Below are 12,680 nucleotides of genomic sequence, written 5' to 3' on the forward strand. Positions count from 1 at the left end.
GTGACTATTTAGCTAATTATTGTGAATATATTTTACGTACATACTAGATATTTTTTTCCTTTTTAGATGTACCCAATATTTTTTTATCTTTTATTACATACAATTATTGTGTTAGATTGGCTATAAATAGGGGTATTGTATACAAAGAATTCATCAAGTAATAAGAAGAAAAATTTCATACTCTGCTTTGTTTAGTTTTGCATGGTATCAAAGTCAGATCCATCCCAAATCATTGTTCACCAATGTTGTGCCCCAATATTTATTTTCCACGCTCCACTTAATGAGGCCTAGTCATGCGGGGAAGTGTTAAGTAGCCCACATCGAAAAAGGAATGGGTAATTGATCTCCTTATATGGACTTGGACAATTTTCCCCTGATGAGCTGGCTTTTGAGGTTGAGTTAGACCCAAGATCCATTCTTTAAAAATTAAGGGTCTTTTGGTAGGTGGTTAAAGTTATCATAGAATATATATAGGTCCAAATGCAATGCAATGCATAAAAAACCTACTTCCACTATTTCAATTTGTTTGTCTAACTTTCCTCGTTGGTCCATTTAGAAAGAATGAACCTTTCCATTTTTGGCACCACTACAATTTTAGTTTTACATGTGACATGTTTAAGACCAAAATATTTGTTGGGTTCGAAATTGAGAGGGCATCATGCGGAAGCTACTAATTGCAAACATTGAACGATAATTCAGACGACACAAAAGTAAAGTAAAAAACATAATATTATTTATGATTTGGCCAATTGGCTTGCATATAAAACCTAATATTAAAAAATCCTTAAACCTATTGGGAGAAATCTCCATAAACAACGCTCTTTAATAACTATATTGTGGATACTATTGTGTTAATGACTTGAGAAGAGAGATTTTCTATTTATAGAGCTACCAAACCCTTCCTCTAAGAAAGAATAAACCTAATAGAAATCTAATAGAAAAGAGATCTTTTTCTATAGTAAACCTTTTCCACTAAGAAATTCTTTCCTAAGTAAAACAGAATTATGATAGAATCCAAGTAATGTAAGAAATTCAGGACAATTCCTAATAAATCTCCCTTTGGCCTGAATTTTCTGGCAAAATTGATCGTCCTCTTTTTCTTTGTGTAATCTACATCACTGTTGCTTGTCATGGTTAAAAATAAATTTTAAAATATGGGTTAAAATAATTTATAAAAGAATATCTTATTTTATTTTTAAAGATGATGCAGCAGGAATGTTGAAAATATGCTTTAAGCTCCTTCTCCACATGTAGCTAGACAAAAATCTTCATTATCATTAAATTTGTTGCATTTTGATTTGAAACTGCTATCGAACATGTTTAATATTATCTCACCACACTATTGAACCTGACTCTGATACCACTTGTTGGGTTCGAAATCGAGAGGACGTCATGTGGAAGCTAATAGTTTGCAAATCATAGAGTGATAACACCGACAACGAAGAAAAACATACTAAAAAATATATTATTGATATAGTTTGGCCAATTGGCCTACATATTTAAAACTAAATCAAAAATCATAAAAATTATTTGAGAGAAAAATCCTCCTCTAAACAGGAATCTTAAAACGACTGCATTATGGATACTATTGTGTTAATGAATTGAGAAGAGAGATCTTCTATTTATAGAACTACAAAACTCTTTCTCTAAGAAAGAAGAAACCTAATAGGAAAAAGAGATCTTTTCAAAAAAGGAAACCTTTTCCCAAGTAATTCTAATTATGATAGAAAATCAGATAAAGTAGGAAATTCAGGGCAAATCCTAACAAATCTCCCCTTGGCCTGAATTTTTTGGCAAATCAATATTGATCTTCTTTTTCACATAATCTTCATATATCGCTGTTGTTTACCATGATTAAAAGTTGATATGAGTTAAAAATTGGAGCCTAATGCGTTAAAAATAAAGACATGGGTTGATATTATTGGAGCCCTACGTTATAAGTAAAAAGGGTTAAAAGTAGAGCCTTGTAAATTGAATGTGAACATAGGTTAAAAGTAGAGCCCATGCATTAAAAATTATATGCATGTGTTGAAAGGATCCCAAGTGTTAAAGAAAGTATGAGTTGAAATTGATTTTGGTTTTAAAGATCGATTAGTAGCAGGATTGTTGAAAATTTGTTTGAAACTTTTTCTCCACACGTAGCATCTTGATCTTTTTCTTTTCAAAGACTTCATTATCGTCAAGTTGGTTTCATCTTTGATCACCAACATATCATCAATTTGAACCATCAGATCATTAAACCATAGGCTATGAAACCACTTGTTGGGTTCAAAATCAAAAAGAGTCATGCGGAAGCTACTAATTGCAAACCATTGAACGATAATTCAGACGACACAAAAGTAAATTAAAAAACATAATATTATTTATGTTTTGGCCAACTGGCCTACATATAAAATCTAATATTAAAATATTTGGAAACCTATTGAGAGAAATCCCCCTAAACAACACTCTTTAATGACTACATTGTGGATATTATTGTGTTAATGACTTGAGAAGAGAGATCTTCTATTTATAGAGCTACAAAACTCTTCCTTTGAAAAAGAATAAACCTAATGAAAATCTAATGGAAACCCTTCCGAAGAAAAACACAATTATGACAAAATCCAAGTAAGGTAGAAAATTCAAGACAATTCCTAACAAGATTAAGCGGCATTATGATACATTCTATGTATGTTCAGTTTAAGACTGCAATATCATAAAAAAATTATTTATATTCTTAAACATCATGTCAAGTTAAAACCACACAAATAAATTGAAATCAGGAAGAAGATTTTTGTCAAACAAAAAATTATTATTTCACTCTTCTCAATTTATATGACATAATTTTCTCATCATATCGCTTCAAAATAATTGATTTTAAACCATTTATAATTTTAATGTCATTTATAATATCATTCACAACCTTCACTTCTCGCGTTAATTAATAATAAATTTTTATAAAGAAATAAATTATTGTGTGTAGTATTAAGTAAACAAATTTTAAAAAAAAAAAAATAACATAAAACTTTTAAGATAAAAACTATACTTAAAGAAAAATACAATAACTCATCACCACATCTTTTCTCATTTGTTATTCTTCAAGAAGTAATTTGTCAAAATCACTTTAACCTATTTTTGTTTCCTATCATATTGTCGCAAAAATGAATGATTCTCAATTTATAAAAATTCAAATTCTAAAATTTTTCCTTCAAAGAAAGTCACCAAATTATGAAAAATTTTATTTTCTTTCATAAATTATTTAACATATTTTTTCAAATAAACCGAAACACTTAATTCTAAACTATTGACATGACTAAATATTTTAAAGAACTATAATGCAGCTTTAGTTCATTCCATTTTATCTTTTGTCAACTTTACTATTTAAGACTTTCTCTTTGTCGCTTTTTTTTATTTGTGTGTTCTACTATAATTAATTTTACAATTCGCGTCATGGAATTAGTAATACCTTTTTTTCCGTGCACAAACAAATTATTAAAATAACAATTTTATTTTTTTGAGGTAAAGTTATTATTTTTCTACTATCATATATTTTTAAAAAAATTATTATTAATTATAGAGAAAATCATAAAGTCATAGTCTAACAATACAAAATTTATAGAAAATATAACTGAAAAAATATTTGGATATAAACTTTTAAGAAACTACATATTTCTGCAACACAAATAGAAAAAAAAAAAAAGTAAAAAGGCATATATTATCAATAGAAAAATAGAGAAAGATTAAGAATAATACACATATTTATTCTTTAATTTTTATTTACATCATCAAGAAACAAAAAAATCTTGAACGACCATAAAAAAAAATTATTCATCATATATTTTATGGTTTTTTAATTATTAATCATAGAAAATCATAAAGCAATAGCCTAACAATATAAAATTTATAGAAAATATAACTGAAATACCTTATTATAAACTGTTGAGAAACTGCATATTCCTACTGCACAAATAAGAAAAAAAAAAAGAGAAAGATGAAGAATAATACAAATATTTATTATTTAATTTTTTTATACCATCAAGAAACAAAGAAATCTTGAATGACGATAACAAAGAGAAATTACAAAAACATAATTTATAATAAATTAAATCTACATATGACTTATATAAAGAAAACTATAATATTGGGAGAATAATATCTCTACGTTGATGTGAAAGGAATAAAAATCAATTTAGAAGTTCAAATTCTTTTCTTCTAAGAAAGGGATTCTTTAAATATGGAAACAAGTTATTTCTCTTTTGGAAAAAGTAACAATCAATTATGCTATTAAATTATTTAAGGTACTATATTATGTTTTTAACAAAACAAATTATTTAGGGTAGTTTTTTTTTTCGGATCATAATTGTAGGTAGAGTTCTATTTACGTGAAATATGGAAAATATGGGGGGGGGGGGGTGATTACCATATATTTTATTAGGAATCCTTAGTTTTATATATTTTAGAAATTAATATTATAAATATAATTATATAATAAATTAATGATGTGAAAAGACGATTTTATCTATTGTGGAGACTTTTAATGAAGGTAAAAAAGAGCAATAATGAATCATACCTTAATGTCAAAAAGGGGATCAAAATAGCAATTTCAGCAAGGAAAGATATGGATCGGTTTAGATCCGAAAGGATCTTTATGAGAAGAGAAGAGAAAAGAGAGAGAAAAGGTTGTGACCCTAAAGAGGAGAGAAAAGAAAAAGATGGGAGTTGAATAAAATAAACTGCAACTAAAGAAAGAGAGATGAGATAATTTCTATAGATGTATTATGTATGTAGACGTGGGGGTTTTCAATATTCATTAATTTCATTAATAATTTGAGGGGCACGAGGAAGACTAAGACTAGTGACATTGAAAAGACAAAACAAGACTGCTCAATGAACTCACTTTTGAGACATCCAAAAAATATTTTTTACCGCCTTTATTAGTAAGTATTACTTGATATTATCTACTCGGACAGAAGTTTTCTTTAAAATTAAAAGAGAAAGAAAAAATTCAAACAGATATGTCATTTGTTGCAAGATATATAAATATCTGTTTAGAAATCCAAACAGCACAGTCATCTGTTACAACAAATATCAATATCTATTTAAAAATCTCACTAGCTAAGTCATCTGTGACAATAGATAAAAATGTCCATCTGATAATTAATTAAATCAGATATGTCATCTGTTACAACAGATATAAATATCTGTTTGAAAATTTCCAACAGCTCAGTCATTTGTCACAACAGATGCAAATATCTATTTGATAATTAAATCAGATATGTCATCTGTTACAACATATATAAATATCTGTTTGAAAATTTCCAATAGCTCATTCATCTGTCACAACAGATGCAAATGTCTATTTGATAATTAAATCAGATATGTCATCTGTTGCAACAACTATGAATATCTGTTTGAAAATTTTCAACAGCTTAGTCGTTTATTGCAACAGATTTTATTGCAATTAATTTAGGTGGAACTAGGGATGAATGAATGAATGAGCTCACACGGTCAACTACAAATCCAATCGAGTCTCTGTAATTATATGGCATTGGTATTACATTCATCCCGACCCGAGTCATCAATCGATCACTCTGAGTTGAAATGAGTTCTCATCAACTCAATGTTAGGATAGTGATAGTATCTAAGTTGATTTAGATGGAACTAGGGATGAATGAATGAGCTCACAGGATCAAATAAAAATCCAATTGAGTCTTTGCAATTGTATGGCATTGGTATTGCGTTCATTCTGACCCGAGGCATCGATCAATCACTCTGAGTTGAAATGAGTTCTCATCAACTCAATGTTAGGATAGTGATAGTACCTAAGTTGATTTAGGTGGAACTTGGAATGAATTAATGAGCTCACAGGGTCAACTACAAATCTAATCGAGTCTTTGCAATTGCATGTCGTTGGTATTGCGTTCATCCCGACCCAAGTCGTTGATCGATCACTCTAAGTTGAAATGAGTTCTTATCAACTCAATGTTAGGATAGTGATAGTACCTAATTTGATTTAGGTGGAACTATGGATGAATGAATGATCTCACAGGGTCAACTACAAATCCAATCGAGTCTTGCAATTGCATGGCGTTGGTATTGCGTTCATCCCAACCCGAGTCGTCGATCGATCACTCTGAGTTAAAATGATTTCTCATCAACTCAATGTTGGGATAGTGATAGAACCTAAGTTGATTTAGGTGGAACTAGGGATGAATGAATAAGCTCACAGGGTCAAATACAAATCTAATCGAGTCTTTACAATTGCATGGCGTTGGTATTGCATTCATCCCGACCCAAGTCGTCGATCGATCACTCTGAGTTGAAATAAGTTCTCATCAACTCAATTTTAGGATAGTGATAGTCCCTAAGTTGATTTAGATGAAATTAGGGATGAATGAATGAGCTCACAAGGTCAACTACAAATCCAATCGAGTCTTTATAATTGCATGGCCTTGGTATTGCGTTCATCCCGACCCGAGTCCTCGATCGATCACTCTTAGTTGAAATAAGTTCTCATCAACTCAATGTTTTAAAAACTATATATTTTAAATATTTTAAAATTAATTAAGATCAATTCAGACCAAATTAGCAATTTCCAAACTTGTCATTCTTTTCCAAAATTACAAATCATCCATTTGCATAAAAAACTTTTTATTTCAAATCTGAAGTTCTCACTCTTCTCTCTCTCTCTCTCTTGGTGTCTCCTCTCTCTCTCAAAAATACAAACAACAACTACTCAATATATTCGTCAACCCTTCAAAACAGGTTAATTTTTTTCCTATTTACGACCACATATAATTGTTGTTTTTACTTCATTCCCTCTTGTATCCATCATTTTATCTATCATCACAGGCAACAGAGTTTGAGAAAAGTTCTACATTTGTTCTTTATTCTAAAAAATATGGCTTTTTAGTTAATGATAAAAAAGAAGACTTTTAGTTGTATTATCTTTGAGAATAGGTTAACAATTTTGAGTTTTGATGCTAAAAAAGTAGGAAGCACACAAGAAACCCCTAGTTTTTCTCTTAGTGTTTTGTTGACTGCTGTGGTATTTTTGGATGGTGTTTGTGGTAGTTTTGGTGGCTGTTGCTATTTGTGTTTTTTAATGGTGGTGTCGGTGTTTTTGGTGTTGGTATTGGTGGTCTTGGTGGCATTGGTTGTGGTGTTGGTGGTCTATCTGTTGCAGCGGGTGGAAGATCTATTGGGAGACATTAAATAGGTCTTCAAACAGATTCCCCATCTGTTCCAAGTGATGGGTTATCCGTTGGAGTATTTTTTGTAATGTGGCGTAGAATAATTTATTTAAATTTGTCCATCTATTGCAACAGGTGGAATATCTATTGGGAGAATTAAATAGGTCTTCAAACAGATTTGGGTCTCCCATTTGTTCCAACTGATGGGTTGTCCGTTAGAGTATTTTTTTGTTATGTGGCGTAGAATAATTTATTGAAATTTGTCTCACCTTTTTTTAAAAAATTATACTGACATCAAATGCAATGTATTTTTTTGTTTTTCTACCATTTGCAGTTAAAAGATGTCTCCCAAAAGAAAAAAAACTGAAAATGGATCAACTTCTGATCACCCAATAAAAAACGGTAGTCTACAGATAGATTCGAAGGACCTTCCAGAACAATATCAGTTAGGGAAAAATGAAGTTGAGGAAAGTGATAACTACTTCTCACCAATGGAGTGTGAAATAATATCAAAATCCCAGCATGGTTTTGTCAAAACTATTAGTATCATCGAGTTTTGACTTGCAATGCTGATGAGTAACCCTAACGCAGTATTTCATGATATTGTACTTAAATGTCAGTTGGGGAAACCTTTTAACGAACTTAAGATTATTATGAAGAAGGAAATCATAGATGGACTTTTTAAGAAGAGCTGCTTTGCATACTTTCTTGAGCTATCTGGGGGGCGCCCTCTCCATTTCCTAATGATCATGGTATATGGCCTCCTTCAGTGTAGGATTAAGTTTGCGGGGGATGATGGAGGTCCGAAGGAGGGCGGAAAAAAGATGGATGAAGTCTGGATCAACTACTGTTGCATGCCGATTTGTTTTGGATTGAAAGAGTTTACCATAGTGACGGGCTTGAGATGCGATCGTCCAAAAGAACCTCTAATCAAGAAAACACTCCACAAAGGGTCCAACAAATGCAAGGTAAAAAAAGATGGGTTGTTGGGCATTGTTGGACCTAGCTACAGAGTGGAGGATTTTATGGAGGATCTCAAGAATAAAGATATACCAAAGCACTACAAGGAGAAATTGTGCTTAGTTTGGTTTGTCCATTCCATTTTATTGGCAAGAGACGTCAGGAAAGTCATAGAACATTATTTGTTAGTGCTTGCTGATGATTTTAGAAACTTCAACGATTATCCCTGGGCATACAGCAACTACTACTTGACTGTCAAATATTTACTGAAAAAGCTAAAGCCAAAGACGACCATATTATACGGCTTTTCTTGGTCTTTCATGGTAAAATTGATCACTATTTTTACTCATTCATTAATTTATATTGAATATAGTTATGACTTATTTTTTGCTTGCTTCCTATTTGTAATTTTTAAGATTCCTCCCCTCCGAAAGTATTTCAAGGATTACCTGGATAAGGTTTCTCATCTAAGGATACTTAGGTGGTTGGCTACAATAGAGAGCAGCAAAAAAAATATTAGCAAGGCTGATCTCTTTAACCCTCTAGATGATGCAGTACATCTTTTTTCAACTAAAATAATTTGCCTCAAAGAAAGATATTGAAACAGATATTCCATTTGTTGCAATAGATGGGTCATCTATTGTAATAGACTACTCATCACTTACAATTGGTGTAACAGATGGGTAATCTATTAAGACAGACGATCCATATTTCACAACAGATTAACCATCTGTTGCTCTGGTTTTCTAAACCCTACTCAACAGATTACGCATCTACTGTAAATTATACAACAGATGGGTAATCTGATGCAACATATTATCAATCTGTTTCAACATACAGATCAGCTGTTACGGTAGCTAGATCGTTTATTGCATGAGTTGGTTGTGTTAACATCTATGTAGCCCGAGCCCCATGTAACCCAACTGGCTATAAATTATTATTATATGATTTAAATTCTTCCTGTCTTTTTTATAGGTTGTGCATCCTTGGATCATGCCTACCATTGTTGAGCTGGGGATGACTTTTTTTCTTACTCTGAGTCTTGTTGATATAAAAAAAGACGCAACGGTGGAGTTAATAAAGAAGGAATTGGCTGGAGCAACATCTATAAGAAGAGAAGTTAGGCAAGGTTAGCCTAATGTTGAAGCTCTTCACGACCAACCTCAAACTGCAACAGATCCGGGTGCTTCTTCTGGGGTGTTGCTGGTGGAGTTATTTGTGATAGCGGCAGCAATCCTGCTGCTGCTGCTGCTGCCAGTCGTGATTATGAGAATGTTGGTGCTCAACAAAAAATAAATATGTTTAAAAACACCCTTTGCATAGGTCCTCCCTCTCATCCCTACACCGGTCCCTCCCACCCTTACAGTGGTCCCTATCACCCCTCCTCACCCTCATGTTCTTATTACAAATATAAAGTGTGCAAGGACAAAGAGGATAAACTCCTTGAAAAGCTAGAGGCTATTACTGAAGCTACTGAGGAATTGAAATCCAGGAGGGGTGTCATACCATCCAACGAGGTGAGGGAGACATGCACGCCTATAGTGGAGGTTAAGAGGAAAAGAAGAAAAATTAGACAAATTCTCTCTGTTCTAAAATCAGCAAAAATTGCAACTCCCCCCGCTCCAAGAGTTGTTGAAGTTCAGGAGCCGTCAAAGAAGGTGGACATATTTGCGGTGCTTGGCAAGGAGAAGAAAAAAAAACTAGAAGAATTCATCAAGATAAAGTTTCAAAAAGAATACACCATGCATTCATTTGCCGCCAGAGACTTCTTGAATATAACAAATATATGTGTGTGGTACGAGGACAAGGTAAGTTTACATTTGCTAACCTAGCCTTCCAATCTACTCCATAAAGAAGAATCTAGGCAGCAGATGTGTAATCTGTTGCAACAACTTGGTATTCTATTGCAACATAATACACATTTGTTGCATAAGTTGCATTGGCTGGGTAATCTGTGAACTGATTCAGAGAACCCTCTGCATCGGATTCTTTCCACTGTGTTTTTATTATTTACAATTACTAACCTATTTAAAAATTGTCTTATTATACCACAGTATGTTGATGAAATTTTCTGCCTCATGGGGGGCAGACAATTAGCGTACCCGGATGCTTATGATTCTGCCGATAGGATAATAGACCTCAACTTCTACAACAATTTTAAGGATACGTACGCTAAACTCTGTAAGATAGCTAATTCTGGTTGCCTGGGATTTGATCAGTTAGTTTCTACATTCCAATAGGATGAAGAAGCGATAAAATATGTTAGAAGGAAGAGGCCATATCCACACGGCAAGAGCTGGACCAAGGCAAAGAAAATCCCTGCAGTCATGAACGTGGATGTCACACATTTTATCATTTTTGAGATACTACTATATGAGGGAAAGATTAAGGTTTATGATTGCAACTTACCTGTCTTCAGCGAGAAGACTTTTTAATCCACATACAACCACTCTTGAAGTTGTTGCCCAAGTTGTTGACGTAAAGTAAGCTGCTGGATCATTTGCCGACTGAAGTCTTGGCGAAGGAATCATGGGATTTTGAAGGTCAAAATAAGAACATCCATCTCCCAAGAAATATAACTGGTGCAGCATGCGGGCCTACTCGCTTGCATACATCGAGTATTTGCTGACCAACAGAAAATGACCAGTGTGCACGACACCATTATAGGAAAGATGCAATGGGTCTGGGCATATGGGGTACTAACTAAATTGTTGGAGCCCGTGTATAAAATAGAACATGTACAAAGACAGAGACAAACACGATAACAAGTTTTCATTTCAAGACAATTCACTTTACATGTAGTGGCAATAATTTTTATGTCTGGCCAAGTTGAATTTTTATAATGCAACAGATTTTATATCTGTCATAATAGATATAGTACCTATTGTGATAGATTAATTATCTGTTGGAATAGGTTGGTCATCTGTTGCGTTATGTAGATGTTCCCAGTCTATCTATTGCAACAGATATACGATCTATTGCAACATATAATCTATCTGTTACAACTGATTGGTAATCTGTTAGAGCAAATCAAAAAAGTAAGAAGACCTGTTATATAATTTTCAGCAGATGACCTACGTATTGCATCTCATGTTGCAATATATGTCTAAATCTGTCTGATAAGATATGTCGTTTGTTGCAGCAGATGTATTATCTGTTGCAATATTTTAATATAATACTCTATTTCAATTAACATGTTCAAAACTAAGGATTAAATTATATTCATAGACAGAATAAAATAAATTGAAGCCTTCAAAATTACATGAAATACCTCAACAAATAAATGAAATGTAAAAAATATTATTACGGGTACAAATGATCTACTCTACAAATAAATCAACAATTTAAACCAAGGAGGATAGGTTATTACATTGACAGACTCAAGCTATAAAGATCTAATCAATATGAAAAAGTTGTTCTTCATCCGATGCTACGGAATTCGGCTTTGGTCGTCATGGATCTTTAACGTCGGTTGCATACGAATTTTGAGCTTTCGCTTCTCCATATTTTCATAAAAGAGCATCATATCTTTTGCGGAGTAATCTGGCATCAAGTCCATCATTTGGTACTTGTAATCCATCGCTCAAATACTCAGTGTAGGCGGCAACAAAAGGGCCGCAATCCCTGCGTTATAAAAAATCAGATAATTCATATCTTGCAGTTCATGCAAGTGTTGTGATATTTGTGAAATAAAACTAAATCATGGCACTTAAACTTACAGGATACCAATGGTTTGTTGGGCAATTCCTTCAACATATTGTACATCAAATGGATTAGCCATTTTATCCTGGTATACTTCAATCATCTACCAATCACTACGAACCTTTTGATCCAAAAAGCCACTCATATCAAGGTAAGTAGGAAATATTTTGGCCAACTTTTGTATCTCAGAAGACGGCCCAAAATGTCTCCTTCACAACATCGAGTCATAAACTCGGATGTGCCTCTCTTTTAGAACGATGACAGACAACACTCAATGGAATTCATCACCACAATTGATTGGGATGTACACTTTATCGACCAAATGCCAAGGTAAGCCATCCGGAATGCTAAAACCTTTAATGATGTTGATTAAGCATTCCTTGTTTTGGAAAACTTCCGATTGTTGTTGACAATACCGATCGTAGGCATTATTGATGTAAACTTTTTACAATAATTTTTTGTTGTGTATTCGTATTGTTCTTGTATTTGCAACTTAGTCTTCTTTCGGAGGTAGTAAGAAATGACATCGATGTGTTGCACATATTATCAAACATTTTGAATTACGTGATGAAAAATCAATATGCAGATGCAATTAAATAAAGTATTAATTAATAGTAATATGTATGGCATTTAAATCTCATCATTCCAGCAAGTTTAGGATTGTGACATCAAATAGAACCAATTCTTTATTTCGAGGTGTGCAACAACAAAGTCGAACATATCAAAACCAAGACTCGATTCGTTCACTTTGTAGCGCTCGTCATTTTGTTTTCTACATGATGATTTATATGTGTTAATGTCAGGTTCTTACAACAAGAATTGTATAAACCAATATCTATAAAATTT

The sequence above is a fragment of the Capsicum annuum genome, chromosome 9 (genome assembly GCF_002878395.1).
Source record: "Capsicum annuum cultivar UCD-10X-F1 chromosome 9, UCD10Xv1.1, whole genome shotgun sequence".
NCBI classification, from domain to species: domain Eukaryota; kingdom Viridiplantae; phylum Streptophyta; class Magnoliopsida; order Solanales; family Solanaceae; genus Capsicum; species Capsicum annuum.